This window comes from Triturus cristatus, chromosome 1_1 (assembly GCF_964204655.1).
Source record: "Triturus cristatus chromosome 1_1, aTriCri1.1, whole genome shotgun sequence".
NCBI classification, from domain to species: domain Eukaryota; kingdom Metazoa; phylum Chordata; class Amphibia; order Caudata; family Salamandridae; genus Triturus; species Triturus cristatus.
The window spans coordinates 418,946,688-418,964,462 of NC_140579.1; positions in this window are offsets into that span (position 1 = coordinate 418,946,688).

The following is a 17,775-nucleotide window of genomic DNA, read 5'->3' on the forward strand; positions in this document are numbered from 1 at the left end:
CGCAGCGGTGTATCCTATCTCACGTTTGTGGTCCAGCCACATTTAGCCACTGTCTGAAAAAGTAAATACCTTTAATGCTGTTGAGTAAGACACAGAAAACCAGTAGAAAATCAACAAGAGGAAATCTGGAGATGTGTCATTATTACACATGGAAAGACCACAGCGAATCAGTCCATGGGTTTTCTCTGCTTTCAAGACACACAAGAAAGAAACAGTATGAACTTTGCGCATTAACCTTATTTTACAATGTGCAACTCTTGATTTGTAATGCTTACTGCGAGCGCTCTCCTTCCTTATATCACTGTCCTATATGATTTGTAAAAATCATATGCTTTTCAAATACCAGAGCATCAGCCTGAAACTCGGATTAGGCTTTTACACAAAGGAAATCTTAAATTTTGATTAACTTCACTGCTTTTGGCTACTCACCATTTACGAGTATGGTAACTCAAAAGTGTAACTATACACGCCCCCCCGCCCCATGTAAAACAGGGGGTGGAGCCAGTTAAAACTTCATATACAACTGGAAAGCTATTAATAGTAGTGACTTTATGACAACCTTTCGCGTTCCACATACTTGACGGTTGACCTCCAGAATTGGGGCGGAGATCTCCCTGTGGTAAAGTATAGGGACATTTTGGAAAGTTTATTAAAGTTTAAGAAAATAGTTGTGAGCTAAATGTAAATATACACCAATTTTATTTATGTATTTTGAATATAAAATATATATACATATATAGATATATTTTACATGCTGTGGACTATAAACTACATTTTAAATTAAAAACCTTATTCATTTGACAGAGGGGGGATTTGGCCGTAAGATGGTGATAGCAAGTGCTACGAAATAGCTCCTGATCCCCCAACATGAATCCTACATCATCCTGTTCTCCAGCCATTGATAAATAGAGCAAAGCAGGGTCCCTGAATCCTGCTGGAGTAGCCAAACTTACTTTGAAGTCAGGAAAGGGACCTGCTGAGTCCAGATGCCACTTTCGCTGACCTGATACTCCTGCAGCCAGGCTCTGAAACAAGATGGTGACAGAAAGTGAGCTGGTCTGAAGGAGCAGAGGGAGAGAAGCGTGTAAGCTCCCGGGCTGATGGAGACAGAGTTTTACTAAACTGGATGCCCACCGCTCTGAGCTGGTGAAGCATGGACCCGTCACCACCAGAACAAGCCACCGGCCGGCCAGGGTAAGGTGCAGAGAGGTGGAGAAGAGGGTGTTTTGGGTGCCGAATGTAGTTCCATCACTTGGTGGCAATTCCACTGCACAAACTGAACTACAGGAACTACCACCCTGTCACCACACTCACCCCCTTCAGTAGGTGCCGAATACACTTAGGAGGACGGGGAGGAGGTCCCCCCGATGCATCAGGAACTGACCAGCGGGAAGAGGAGACCACGGGTGAGACTGGGGACGGGAGGATCGGAGGCCCAGTTGGATGCTTGCTCTCCTGGTGAGTAGGAGGGGACCAACGGATGCCCATCTGGGTGGGAATTTATGCCATCAAATGGACTCAAATATGGGGTGGTGATACTTATATTAGCATACATGTGGATCTCTGATGGATCACTTAGGTGGACTTTGAGATCTGTTAGGTGAGGCATGACGCCCTAGACAGATACCTGTGGATTACAAGGTTTCTCCATGGGGAGTCACTTTTGCTCCTATGCACATGTGTCACCTGCCTCTGACTGTATCCTTTCTGAAAACGGTCAGAAATTTGCTTGGGGGAGATTGCATTGGGGTTGTGAACTAAGAGTGTGATTTTTCTGGGAACCTGAGTGCCTCTGTCACTAGGGAGACCCTTTAGGCAACGTTCTTGACAGCCCTAGGACTTACAGACCTATGGAGGGTGCTTCACCCAGGGGAATGTGGGTACTCCTTCTACTCAGGGGCTCATACATCTTTTTCTCCATTGGATTACTTTTCAACTGCCCAGCTTCAAGATCCACCAAGTAGCAGATGTCCAGATATTGGCACACCTTTCTGACCACTCCCCAGTGGAGGGTAGGCAGTGCAACAGCAAGGTTGGGATGGCACTTGGAACTCTGGCTGTTGGTAGACCTGGACCACAGGCGCCACTTCGTTGAATTGATAGACTTCTGTTTCTGTCTTAACATGTGCTCAGTGACCTCACCATGGACCCTCTGGGCTGCGTTCAAAGCCCCCCTATGTGGTGACATTATTAGCTATCAGGCTGGGGTCCAGAGGAGACAACAACATACAGTTTTGGATTTAGAGGCATGGACTAGAAAGCTGGAATCCCAGCAGTAACCCTCTCTCTTCTCAACAACGCTTTAAAATCTATTCCTTACCCAGGAGACGCTACAACACACGCAACTGGGTGAGACCAGACAGGCATGGGAAGTGACTCAGCATTGTATTTGTAACTGGCAGAGTAAAGTCAGCAGAATTCTGAACTGGTTGCTCTGCAAAACATATAAACGCAACTCCATAACTGCCATTGATTCGGTGGAAGGGGAACAACTTCTGGGAGATACAACCATTCCTCATAGATTTGTGTCCTATTGCACGTACTGTATTTGGAAACAGAACAGCTAAGAAAAGAGGACATGACAAGCTTTATTGGGGAACTCCCTGTTAGGGATCTAACTCCAATGGAGAGGACATCTCTGCAGGGTCCTATCACTGCAGATGAACTACGAGAGGAACTCGGGCAGCTTCAAGCTGGGAAGACCCCAGGGTTGAACGGGTTCTCAGCAGAATGTTCTAGATTTCCGGTCTCTACGGTGGTTCCCCATCTGATGTCAATCCTGGCAGATGCCATGGGACAAGGGCCACTACCTCTACTTGGAGGGGATTGTGGTCAGCCATAAACTGGGGCGAAAGCTTGAATGATCTCTTGTTCTACCATCCTATTCCCGTAATGAATAGAGATGCAAGGTACTTACGAATCATATGTTGGTGGTCATTTGTTCATTGCTGACAAAAAAGACAAACCTGGTTTCATGGCAAAATGGGCGACCATGTATAACATCAGGTGTCTTTAAGATGGTTGCCCTGGGAGCCAAGCTCCAGGGTCCACTGGCACTGTTCCTGGAGGACTTTGAAAAAAACATTTGATTCATTGATGCTGGGACTACCTCTTCCTCCTACTGGAAAGTCGTAATTTTGGTCTTCTGTTTTGCCAATATATTAAACTTTTATACACAGATTACAGGTACAGGTTTGGATTGGGAGGGCCACATTGGAGATCTTTACAATAAGGCAGGTCACCGGACAAGGGTGCCCGCTTTATCCACTCCTCTTTGTGCTGGCCATAGAGCCTCTGTCACAAAAAGGTGGATGCCTAGGCCTGCATGTTTGAGTAGACATCAGGAGTGGAGGAGAAGATTACATTGTATGACGACAATGTGTTGGTGTTTCGAAGAGATTTGCAGTGGAATTGCCCCTAACTGTTGCAGATTCTTCATACATTTAGTACCTTTTATGGCTTGCACATAAATGAGGCAAAGTCCTCCCTGTTCCTTATGGCGGACCAATCAGTGGATTTGATGTCAGCCTGGAGTATCCAACTTTTAGAGGGGTGTTCTACTACTTGGGGTCTTTGTCACACTGGACCCTCGACAGGACTGGCAGAATAGCATCCAACCCCTAAACACACAATGTATATGAGGGTCCTAGGGAAACTAGTTTAAGGACTATAGCACCTTCACTCCCCAGAAAACTCAGAAAAAAACTAACAGAAGGTATTAAGTCCAAACACAATGAACAGAAAATCACTCGATGCTGTAAACAAAGTGAAAGCCTCTTCAAATAGTTAGTACTTCACTATGCCAGGAGTTAAGAGTCCATCAGCCCACCCTTATTGGCGGAGCTTCGTCATCTGAGACTCTGAGGGGTCAAGGTCTGGGCCCGCAATATTGAGCCAGCCGGCCCTGCCGGGTGCCCGACCTAATGATCCCAAGATAGATGAAACTCCTGCCACAGTGTGTAATCCAACTTGTGAAGACTCAAAGAATGTGCAGTGCTCTAACGTGAAAGTGTGTTTAAAAATGACTACGTGGGCAAAAAATATGTTTATTAAGGATTGACCAGGTGTCATGTCTAAAAAACCAAATAGTCTTAAAAAGATTGACTATTTCCTGACTTGGTCTCGGAGGTCGACATGTTTCAGCCAATATGGTCAACTGACCCGGCTTTCTTCAGGACCTAATTTGATGGAAATCAAGGCTACTGCAGGAATAACATATTCAGTGAAGATAATGTGAAGAACAAAAATTCTTTAAGATAATTATAGTATAATCATCAGGTAAATATGTGGCAACAGCCACCCTACCAGACAAGCAATCTTTTTGCTTGGGTATAGGATCTTTATCTTCTTTCCTAAAAGAAGTTGGGAGAATCAAACCATTAGAAAGGTATATCACAAAAGCGTATACAGCATCAATGACTCCTGTCCTGCAGTGCCTATTTGTGCACTGTACTTGTTATCGAAAACCCAAAACGTGGTTACAAATCAGTAAAGTTTTTTTACAAAAATGGATTCAACTCACCCAGCTTTCTGTGGGAGGACAGCCTCACCTCACCCGGCTGACTGCTCGGTGAAGGAGGCACCGCTCTGTTAAAATGTAAGGACAAAAAAGAACAAGTTGCACACAGATACTCGTTCCTCTGCACTCCCTACAATATATTTAACGCCCCGAAACCAATAATCCAACCCCTCCTATGGTAAACTTGTGGAAAAGCTCACGTTCTAGTCTGCACTGCCTCTATCAGTCCTTAAATGGTTGGCTATCTTTAAAAGGGTTTCTTTGACCAAGGCACTTCATCAGCTACAAAATTACCCATACATATTTCCAAAGAACCTCTTCGCAAGTTTACCAGAAGTCTTGAGAAGCTTTATCTGGCATGGGGACTGGCTAGAATAAGTCTGAGCAAATGCTACAAATCCACTATGATGGGGTCATAGTGATAGCAGACATGAAATCAGATTACAGGACAGTCCACCTGTCAATTCCTAACAAATGATGGCATGATGCAGACAACAACTCAGCCTTCAAATCAGAGAGGTGGGTGATGCAGGGAGTGCATCTGCTACACCTCCTACTTGGGGGATCAACTGCACTGGGCTTCCACCACCCACTAGGGTGGTGCTGAGGACTTTGCATGATACAACAAAGTGATGTGACGTCCCTGTGGGAATTGTTTCCCATAGGTGGCTCACTTGATGGGGTTCCACCAGTGGGACTTGACTGGGATATCAATGCTTAGGGATAGGATGCAGGGAGTGACCATTAAAACCTTTGCTATGCTACAGGCGGAGTTTGACCTTCACTGTAGTCAATTTTTTAGATACCTTAAGCAGTGCCTCTACCTTGTCCCTTATGTGGGAGACCTGTCAGGCCCGTGAAGCCAAGCCACCTGAAGACTAAAATACTGGGAGTTGACCATGGAGACCACAAGATCCCACAAATTTATAAAACTCTGGTAATTAACACACCTGACTCATTTCCACATTTACAGGAGGCCTGGTAGGCAGACTTGGGGCCTGTCACAGAGGACAAGTGGCGGCAGGCCTTGGCCTCTCCAAGGGAGGCAGCGATGGCAGCACAATTTTGTCTTATACAATTACACTACCTCCATCACATGTATTGGACGTAATACAAATTGTGAAAATGGGGAATGGTGGCATCCACACAGTGCCTGTGCTGTTGGTAGGATGGAGGGCACCTATTGCACACAGTATGGACATGTAGAGTACTGACCACCTTCTGGGAAGTGGTACTCGCAACAATTGGTGACGTTTTGAGTTGGCATCTCACCAGATGTCCCTCCTTCACATATGGATCGACATGGATAGTTATAGACATAAAATGTCCTTGTTACAGACTGCCCTATTGATTGCAAAAAGAGATATTGCAGCACTCTGGAAAAATGAGACACCCACCTCGTTGGAGGGCTGGAGCAAAGGGCTGGACCTCCATGGAGCATGTCTACGGAGGGTCTGGTATATGCTGTCAGAGGCTGCCCACTGAAATATGTGAATATATAGGAAGATCTGGCCCAATACAGAGGGATTCTGTTGAAATCAGACAGCAATCAACCACAGATCATAGACGGGGAAAATTTTGCCTTTTCAATTACTGGTTAAAGGAAAGTAATTCTGTATTACATGCAGAAGGCTGGGTAGGGGGATGGACAGGTGACAGATATGTATGCGAATGTAAGCAGCAGATTGTTGGAAATGGGATCTGTGTATGTCTTATATAACACGTGATGGAGAAAATTCGATAAAATGTTTTTTTTAAATACTTAATTTAAGAATTGTAAATTAAAATAAAATTATGTTTAAATACATATTTAAAAAATGAACACCCACCTAAAGTAAAATGTTCATTCTTATCATACAGTCAACTGTATTAAATGTTATGCATAGAATTAATTGAAATTAATGTAATTTGTTTTTGTTAAAGTTATATTTACTTTTAAATTGAATAAAAGGTTATTACAATATTTTTGAATAAATAATATTTGTTTGAAAGTTGCCCTTCCTGCAGGGTCACCCAGCTTTCATACCTTCGTTTTCTGAAGCTGTAGTTGCAGATGATTGGAGTTTGAACACTTTACCCCTGCTAGCCAGTGGTAACGTTCTTCTGCTTTCCCTCTTAAACAGGGTAAATTGGGATACATCTGATTGGCGCATTTAATTAACTTTCAGTTCCTAGTATATAATACTATATGTACTCAAAGCCTGTAAAATAAAGGCTACTAGTGGGCTGTAGCACTCATTTTCCAAGTGGGACTGGAAAGCATGGTTCCAGGCCTGCCAGTTCAGCCTTGGTGTGCAGTTTTAAACTGTCATTCGACCTGGCAAAAGTAACATTTTGCCAGGCCTAAACCTTCCTTTTTTAAATGCATATGTCACCCCTAAGGCTCATAGGGCAGATGTATTGTATTTAGGATGCTGTGGGGAATACAATACACAGGCAGAAACAGATTTGGGGGCTTACCACCTGGGCCTGGGACATGGGCCCTGGGTGCCCCCTACAGATTCCTGTACCATGTGGCAGGCACCGCATGGTGCTTGCCGCGTAGTGAAGGGATATGTGTGAGGTGGTCTTTTTGTACTGCAGCACGTGCAGCAGAGCACAGCACCCGCTGAAATACAAAACATCGGCAATGCGACCGCCACGGTGTCGGTTACATCCTAATTTGCTCTGTGGGACCACAGACTTGAAGGCGGGCGGTCCCAAATATGTTTGGATGGCGGACGGATGATAGTCTGTCCACCATCCTAATGACCCCCTGTGCCACCTAATTACATTCAATATGTGATAACTTTGGACTGGAAGTAGATAGAGACATGCTATTTACACTCAAATAAATTGCAATTTAAAATCATCTTAATTGGTAAAACTGGATTTTAAGTCACAATTCTGAAAATTTAGAAAGTTGGTGTTTTCTTGTCCTAACCATTTCTGCTCTCTACCAGTGTCCTGGTTCACATGACTGTGAATTGCTCTGATGCTGGTGTTTGTATACTGCTTCCAGACACTAAAGCTAAGGTGACTTAGGTGTGGAAAAGAAGAGTCATCCTGGCAGGATAAATGGGAGGGGCTGTACCCATCCCCACTTACATTTCAAATGGTTTTGCCTCCTGCTCAGACAAAGGAATCTAACACCAAGCCTGCCCTGTCGATTATCACTCCAGACAGTTTGGAGCCTTTACAGGGGGAAGGGTGGAACGTTCCAGAACTAGGTGTGGGGAAGGAAAGGGACTCCTCCCCACACAAAGGCTAACAGCAGGTTGAAATATTGGAGCTCTAGAGCTACTCTTGAGAACACTGTTAGACCTATGGAAGTTACAGAAGGAGGACTGCTCTGCTGAACGACTGCCTTACTGTCTTAAAATTATGAATGAACATGCTTGCCTTCATTCTAAGCTAACCGGAGTGACTACAAGGGTCAGTTGGCTGCCCGCATGTGTGAGATACAGGAACCCAACAAGATTCAGAGGCCTCTCTGCAACTTCCTATCTGACCTGCTACACAGGGCCTGCCTGGACTTACAGATGGAAATGCCTGACCCCAGCTGCTGGCCTCTGCATGGAGTAAGGACTGATCCCCAAGAGGTGCCCCCCCAATCCTGTCACCCTTGGCTGGCATCAGAGTGTGCTCCTCGCTGCATCACTGTTGGGTCCATCAAATCCGATACAGTGCAAGGCAGCTCACTGTAGGACCTCGCATTGCAGCCCCTCGCTGTTCTTTATCAGTGGACTAATCGGAACCGATGCAGCAGAATGGAACTTGAAGCAGGATCACTTTTTGTAGCCATCGGATCTCTTGATCGTAACTGACGCAGCATGACACAACTCAGTGCAGGACTTCACATCACAACTGTCATAACTCCTGATTGAAACTGATGTAGTGCAGCACAGTTTGATGCAGGACTTTGCATTACAAAAACAACAATTGATGGACAGAATGCAAAACAATGTCATGCATTCACCCAGTACAGAGATCTGGGCCTAAATCCATCGTTTTTTTGCTCACCATGCCATTCCAGTTTGGACTCAGCCATATGCAAATCAGTCTTAACCCAGGGCCCAATGGGAACAGTCCAGCCCGAACTGCCAGGCCAGGTCCTTCCTGGAATGGAAACGAGCATCTTAGGACTGGTTTCGGTCTTTCAGCCCTCATCAGCCAGGATAGCTTGACTCCAGTGGCATGGAGAGCACAGGACCCATGTCTGGGCATACCCATCCCACTCTGGGTGACTAATGCAAAAACAACAATTGATGAACTGAAGGCACAACAATGTCATACATTCACCCCAGTTCAGAGATCTGGTTCTAAATCCATCGTTTTTTTTGCTCACCATGCCATTCCAGTTTGGACGCAGCCATATGCAAATCAGTCTTGACCCTGCTCCCAATGGGAACAGTCCAGCCCAAACTGCCAGGCCAGGTCCTCCCTGGACTGGAAATGAGCATCTTAGGACTGGTTTTGTCTTTCAGCCCTCATCAGCCAGGATAGCTTGACTCCAGTGGCTTGGAGAGCACAGGACCCACGTCTGGGCATTCCTGTCCCACTCTGGGTGACTAATGCAAAAACAACAATTGATGGACAGAATGCAGAACAATGTCATAGATTCATCCCAGTACAGAGATCTGGGCCTAAATCCATCGTTTCTTTGCTCACCATGCCATTCCAGTTTGGACCCAGCCATATGCAAATCAGTCTTGACCCTGCACCCAATGGGAACAGTTCAGCCCGAACTGCCAGGCCAGGTCCTCCATGGACTGGAAACAAGCATCCTAGGACCGGTTTGGGGCTTTCAGCCCTCATCAGCCAGAATAGCTTGACTCCAGTGGCATGGAGAGCATGGGACCCACGTCTGGGCATACCCGATCCACTCGGGGTGACTAATGCAAAAACAACAATTGATGGACAGAATGCAGAAAAATGTCATAATTCACCCCAGTACAGAGATCTGGACCTAAATCCATCGTTTTTTTGCTCACCATGCCATTCCAGGTTGGACCCAGCCATATGCAAATCAGTCTTGACCCTGCGCCCAATGGGAACAGTCCAGCCTGAACTACCAGGCCAGGTCCTCCCTGAACTGGAAACAAGCATCCTAGGACTGGTTTCGGTCTTTCAGCCCTCATCAGCCAGGATAGCTGATTGCAAAGAATGATGGATTAAACCCAGATCCTTGTGACTGGGGGGGGGGGGTGAATGTTTGTATTGTCCAGCATTCCGTCCATCAATTGTTTCTTTTGCGTATGTTACCCTAAGTGGGAAGGGTATTCCCAGATGTGGGTCCCATGCTCACTACACCCCTGGATTTAAGCTAGCCTGGCTGATGAAGGGTGATGCCCTCAAACCAGTCCCAGGATGCTTGTTTCCGGTCCAGGGAGGATCTGGCTTGGCAGTTTGGGCTCGACTGTTCCCATAAGCAACAGGGTCAAGACTGATATGCATATGGCAGGGTCCAAACTGAGGTGGAGTGGTGAGCAAAAGAATGATGGATTAAACCCAGATCTTTGTGACTGGGGGTGAATGTTTGCATTGTCCAGCATTCCGTCCATCAATTGTTTCTTTTGCATTTGTCACCCTAAGTGGGGAGGGTATGCCCAGACATGGGTCCCGTGCTCACTACACCACTGGATTCAAGCTAGCCTGGATGAAGAAGGGTGATGCCCTGAAACTGGTCCCAGGATGCTTGTTTCCAGTCCAGGGAGGACCTGGCTTGGCAGTTCGGGCAGAACTGTTCCCACAAGGAACAGGGTCAAGACTGATTTGCATATGGCAGAGTCCCAACTGGTGTGGTGTGGTGAGCAAAAGAATGATGGATTAAACCCAGATCTTTGTGACTGGGGGTGAATGTTTGCATTGTCCAGCATTCCGTCCATCAATTGTTTCTTTTGCATTTGTCGCCCTAAGTGGGGAGAGTATGCACAGACGTGGGTCCCGTGCTCACTACACCACTGGATTCAAGCTAGCCTGGCTGAAGAAGGTTGATGCCCTGAAACCAGTCCCAGGATGCTTGTTTCCAAAACAGGGAGGACCTGTCTTGGCAGTTCGGGCTGGACTGTTCCCACAAGGAACAGAGTCAAGACTGATTTGCATATGGCAGGGTCCAAACAGGGGTGGTGTGGTGAGTAAAAGAATGATGGATTAAACCCAGATCTTTGTGACTGGGGGTGAATGTTTGCATTGTCCAGCATTCCGTCCATCAATTGTTTTTTTTGCGTATGTCGCCCTAAGTGGGAAGGGTATGCCCAGACTTGGGTCCCGTGCTCACTACACCACTGGATTTAATCTAGCCTGGCTGATGAAGGGTGATGCCCTGAAACCGGTCCCAGGATGCCTGTTTCCGGTCCAGGGAGGACCTGGCTTGGCAGTTCCTGTTGGACTGTTCCCATAAGGAACAGGGTCAAGACTGATTTGCCTATGGCTGGGTCCAAACTGGAGTGGTGTGGTGAGCAAAAGAATGATGGATTAATCCCAGATCCTTGTGACTGGGGGGGTGAATGTTTGCATTGTCCAGCATTCCGTCCATTAATTGTTTCTTTTGCGTATGTCACCCTAAGTGGGACGGGTATGCCGAGCTCTGGGTCCCGTGGTCACTACACCAATGGATTTAAGCTAGCCTGGCTGATGAAGGGTGATGCCCTGAAACCAGTCCCAGAATGCTTGTTTCCGGTCCAGGGCGGACCTGGCTTGGCAGTTCGGGCTGGACCGTTCCCATAAGGAACAGGGTCAAGACTGATTTGCCTATGGCTGGGTCCAAACTGGGGTGGTGTGGTGAGCAAAAGAATGATGGATAAAACCCAGATCCTTGTGACTGGGGGGTGAATGTTTGCATTGTCCAGCATTCCGTCCATCCATTGTTTCTTTTGCGTATGACTTTGCATTACAGCACCCGCAGCTCCTGATCCAGACCAACGCTGAGCGATACAAAGCCTCGCATCAAGAACAAAGGTCCAACACTCGGTGGGACTGAGCTGGTCCCTGTATCGGGCCGTGCTCCAACTCAGTTGGCCTGAACTTCTGACTTTGTCCCGGTGCAGCACAGCCAGATAACCACAGTTGCCACTATGTGCTTTTGGAGCATTTTTTACTAAAAGCTTTAAGAGTCACTAGCTCCAGTTCTATTGATTTCTGTTGTTCAGGTATCATGTTATTTTTAAAAATGTACTGTCAATTCGCCTTGAACATTAAAATGTCCATGGTGTGCCTGCACATCACAACGGACAGTAGGCTTAGTGCATGGCATTTCTCAGCCAACATTCAGCAACATATTCGACCAAGTGATGGAGGCTTGAGTGGGAAGCTTATACAAGTCCCTATGAACATCCACACAGCCAAAGACAGAACAGTGAACTTCTATACCTACTACTATTCCTGACATCCTTGGGTCGTCAATTGACCGTATCTATGTATGTCCGTTCACCTTGGGTTTGTCCATTATCTCCTACCACAGGTATATAATTTTTTGGGTGGGGTCTTCAACATGGAATGGCACATTAAACAGTCGTGGTGTCATACCAGCTCCTTCGCCAGAGCCTCCACATCAGGATCCGTAAAGTTGCACTTCCTTACCCTGCTTGGGTGCGTGATAGAAAGGTGTGGCAGGTTTGTGCTTTTGATAATTAAATGTTGTCAGATGATGGCAATGGATTCTATTTGCCCTGTTATAAAGTGTTTTGGGCACAAAAAATGATTGCCTGTACACCCCCACACATGAAGGTGGTATTGGTGTGCTTTGGTGGCATTCTGATTTATTTGAATTTGCTGCTCTGGTTTTATCTGGTTCCTAGTGATTCATTTTTTAACTCCAGAAATTTCCAATGCCTGAAAATGGATACTCTTGATGTTTTGTGCATTTTCTACTGATAGGGTGCGGTATTTGCCACACCCAGTAAATACATTTGTATTTAAACGTACATAGTAAATACAAATTCAGCGGGCCACAGCAAAACGTCATAATCGGTGTTCTTTAGGCCACATCTTGTTTGCATCGAGTCAAAGACTGGAAAGCAACTTTTGTAGTCGATGCAATGTTTGCACGACAGAAATACTGCATGGGCACATATATACACAGACATTTAAGAATATAAGGAACAAGTACTGCCTTTTTGCCCTGTTACTCTGTTACCTGTGCTCGTTCCTTAAGAAACGTTCCAAAGCGGCACTATTTTGTGCACTAAAAAATGCAAACGTTTAGATACATTAAAAAAAAATACTTTTAGCGAGACCGTCAGTCACATTAGTTTGAAACTAGGGCATATTTTATACAATTTCACCAAATCAATACTGGGGTAACGACAGGAAACTATGCTCAAACAATATTTGCAATAATAATTAGTATTAGTACACTACCCAGGTGTATGCAACTTAATGTACATCGCATAACTGTTTTCATAACTGTTTTCATCATATTGTTCAAATTGACTGACCATGCGCCACTTTCGCAGTTGCAAACCTATAACGTTTAGAATTGTCTATTTCTTTAATGTGTGTATAAATGTCGAGCAAAATGGGAGACTGTTCTTTGCCTAAAGTTTGTATTTATTTTAAACCAGAATGTATATCTTATTTTGTATTGGTAACTCAATATAAAGTTTAATTATCGCATCTTATATATTTTGTATGTATTTCTGATGGTTTGTATGTTTTTTCGTGCCAAATCCGCAAATAAACTGTTCTTATGAAGATTACGATTATTGTTATTGTTTTGTTTACGAATACTGTACTCTGGCAGTATTGTTGAAGCAACAGTCTTAAATGGAAAAGTAAAATATTAGAGTGCGCAGTTTGTAACACTTTAGAGTTGCAAGGAACAAAATCTGTTGTGGTTAATTTTTGTAGCTTCAATCAATTGGCTGCATACTGAGCTTGCTTCTAATATGACAAGATGATTCACAAAATATATTGGATTATGGTGAAAATTAGCACTATGAATATTTATCTAGAAGTATTAGCATCTAATTAAATTGGTGCCCTGGCATATCAGCTGATGAAGCGACCTACTCTCGCAGTGCAAACACTAAATGAAAACATTACACCTCTTTTATTGTTCTGGCATCCAGCACATCAAGAGCAGCAAACCTGATGGTTATTTTTTTCAGAATGCCCCTCAGAGTGGGAGGGCTGCAGGCTCCTGTTACCATGCCAACAATAATCTATTGATTAGGTTGTTTCCTACATGGTTGCACTAAAGTTTAATAGCTTAAGAAGTCCACCATTCAGATCAGGAAAGAAGGGAATCTAGCAGCTTCTCAAGCATGGAGAGGGCATTGTTTGCAGGTGCACAAAGTAAGGCAATGTTGGTGAGAGATAGACAGAGGGCCATATTTATGACCTCAGTTGCATCTCATTTGCACCATGCAACGTAGTGCATGTGCGACATAACTGAAAACTGAGATTTGTGATGCAACGCAAGGCCATATGCTTGGCCCTGAGTGGCTTCATAAATCTTGAGTACAGCAACGCTGCGCAAATCACTGCGTTGCCTCACACTGCACTAGGGAGGCATTCAATGGGCATTGCATGGGTGTTCCCATGCCACTCTCATGGTTTTGACGCATTCACAGATTTACCAAAACTGGTAAACCTGGGAATGATCCAAATAGTTAAGCCTTTCCATGAGAGGCGTAAAGAGAAGGAATATCTTTATTTCTCCTAGTTACTTCCTTTTTCTTTAGCAAACATAGATAGAGGAAGATGACTCTCAGAGGTACCTTCCTGCACAAAAACAATCCTGCAAGCAACACAGGCTGCCTTGCACCATGGTTCAAGGGTGTCTGCGTTTGAGCTAAGCAGCCAAAATGGCGCCATCGCGGGGGAAAAGTCAAGAATGTGCTGTATTCTTTTAAATACGGTGCATTCCTGCCCTCTCCTTGTCATGAAATGCAGCACAGCAAGGTGACTAGTTGCGCTGCACTGCGTGCCAAAGTCATAAATATTCCCCAAAGAGTTTTTGGCCATTGTAGCCAATCAAAGGAACACTAACATTGAAGGATTGATTACTTTACCTCACTGACAATTCATTGTGAAGTGCCGCTCCCACAGGGTTATTAATCCTCAGTTATACTAATAATTTGATAAGAGACAACAGAATATTGAATTTGAATGATTCATACACTAGTGTGGTTAAGTGATATGTCGTCTTTCATTTACAGAATCCCTTTTTTCCAATGCAGACAGTTACTTTGATATACAAAAATAAGCCATCTATTTAGAAGGGTGTAAACAACTAATTGTTTGCTACTGAAAAGTGGACAATTCCTGAAGAAATATTGAAAACTCACCATTCTGGAATTGTCAACTGCTTCACAGTATCCACATCATCATGGAGGTACTTATGGCAAAAGTACATATTATCCACTTATTGCTATCATTCTGTGAATTACAAACTTTTTCCCAACAAGTGCGTTTTATGTCAAAGCAGTTGTTTGGAATTACTGATGCCTTCAGAGAAGGTGTATTTTAGCAAATAATTTGCAATCCTTAAAACAAACAGATATTTGGAACTGGAACCAAAGCATTACCACTTCAAAAATATGTGGGATCCTGGTAACTTCACTTTATGTGGCTGTGCCTAATATATTTTATCTGTCAAAATTCAGAAAAATAGACAAGTATCAAGAGAATAGTCCTCAGATGGTTCTTGTGAACAATGGCAAATTGGACAACTCTCTCTCCAGTCCTGCAGCACTCCGACAAGGTATTATACATGGTTTCATTCTTTCTACTACTATCTCCAATCTGTATATGGAGTCAAATAATGTGTACCACATTTAAGCTGATGCCACAGCTCTATCTAAAAATCTCCCCCTCAATTGCATTTAAACTGTTGCCCAAACTCACCACCCACTCCTGGATTGTGATACACTCCCCAAACCGAACTCACTCAAAAAAGACTGCATTCTAATGTCTCCTACATACTGCACCAACCTGTTACAAACCTGCCTCCACATATGGTTTGAACAGATCAGACAGTCTGCCATTGAGTGTCAGTCACGGCTCTGGCATGGTATCAAGCTCCTGAACCCTGAAACAAATTATAAACAAGTGATTAATGTTCCTATGCCATAAAGGCTGGACTATAGAAATTATGTACTTGCAGGAATTCCTAAACTACATTAGCCCCCTTTCAAGTGTGCAGGATTTGCACATTTTTTTAGTGTTGCATGCAATGCATGCTGACTTAACATTGCTTCTTGTATTCAGATGCTGTGCATTTGAGGTGCAAGTAAAAGTTCTAGAAGTTGAGAGGAGGCCATAATGTCTTTTTTATTTTCGCAGTGAATAGAGTATTTGGATTGCCAAGTATTTTTTCTAACAAATGCTAATAGGACTTTGAAGGATAATTCCCATTCTCTAGTGCATGTGTTGTTTCCAATTGCAGCAGCTAAAGACAAGACTAGAAGGGAGATGACCTTGTGTGTTACATTCTGTAGGTAGAAGGAAACAATGTAGCAGTTAGCTTTTCCATACACTTTTGAAAAAAATGCATTGTTCAAGTATCCTGTATAATAACGCTGAGGACAAGCATAAGCTAACCCCTCCTCCATGCCTAGACATGGTTTGTAAGGTACTGGTACAGGGGTGAGGTTAAACACACAGACCCACTCAGACACTCAAACACCCACTTGTAGACCTACTCAGACACTCACTCACCAATACACAGACCCATTCAGAGACTCATGCACCCACTCACAGACCTACTCAGACCCATGCACCCACTCACATACCCACTAAGAGACATATGCACCCACTCCCAGACTCGCTCAAAGACACATGAATCCACTCACAGGCTCACGGAGGCACTTATGCACATACTCACAGACCTACCCAGAGACTCATGCACCCACTCAGAGACCCACTCAGACCTATGCACCTACTCACAGTACCACTCTGACACATTCACATTACTACTCACAGACCCATTGAAAGACCCACAGACTCAGTAAGAGACTCACACACCCACCCAGAGTCCCACTCAGAGACTCATGCACCCACTCACAGTCCAACAGAGAAGCTCACACACCCACTCACAGACCGACTCAGATACTCACATACCCAGAGACTGATACACCCACTCGGAGTCCTACTCACAGACCTATGCACTCACTCACAGCCCCACTCAGACACTCACATACCCACTCAGAGACCATGCACCCACTCACAGCCTGACAGAGAAACTCACACGCCCACTCACAGACCTACTCAGATACTCACATACCTACTCACAGACCCATTCAGACAATCATGCACCCATTCACAGACCCACTCAGACACTCATGCATCTACTCACGGTTTCACTCAGACACTCACACACCCATTCACAGACCCATTGAGAGACTCATGCTCCCACCCACCGACTCAGCCAGAGATTCACACACCCACTTACAGATCCAGTTAGAGACTCTTGCACCCACACAAAGACCCACTCAGAGACTGATAAGCCCAGTCACAGTACCACTCATAGGCCCATGCATCCACTCACAGACCCAGTCAGAGACACACAGAGACCCTTATATACCCACTAACAGACCCACTCAGACACTGATAGACCCACTCAAAGACTTATACACCCACTTAAAGACCTAATTAGACATTCATGCACCCACTCACAGACCCACTCAGAGACAGATACACCCACTCACAGTCAGACTCAGAGACCCATGCACCCACTCTCAGACCCATTCAGAGGCCCACTCAGAGATTCCTGCACCCACTCAGAGACTCATGCATTTACTCACAGACCCACTCAAAGACCTATGCACTCATTCACTGACCCACTCAGACAATCACACACCCACTTATAGACTTACTCAGACTCTCACTTACCTATTCACAGACCTATTCAGAGAATCATGCACCTACTCACAGACCCACTCAGACACTCATGTACCCACGCGCAGACCAACTCAGCGATTCATGCACACAGTCACTGATGTACTCAGACACTCATGCACCCACTCACAGACCCACTGAGAAACTAACAGACCCACTCACAGCCTCACTGAGACACTCATTCACCCACTCGCAGACCCACTCAGACACTCATGCACCCATTCACAGACCCAGTCAGAGACTGATACACACACTCAAATTCCCACTCAGAGACGCATGCACCCACTTACAGGCCCACTTATATATTCATGCACCCACTCAGAGACCCACTAAATTTACCCATGCACCCACTCACAGTCCCACTCAGAGACTCACACATCCACTCACAGAATCACTCTGACATTCATGCACCCACTCAAACCCATTCAGACACT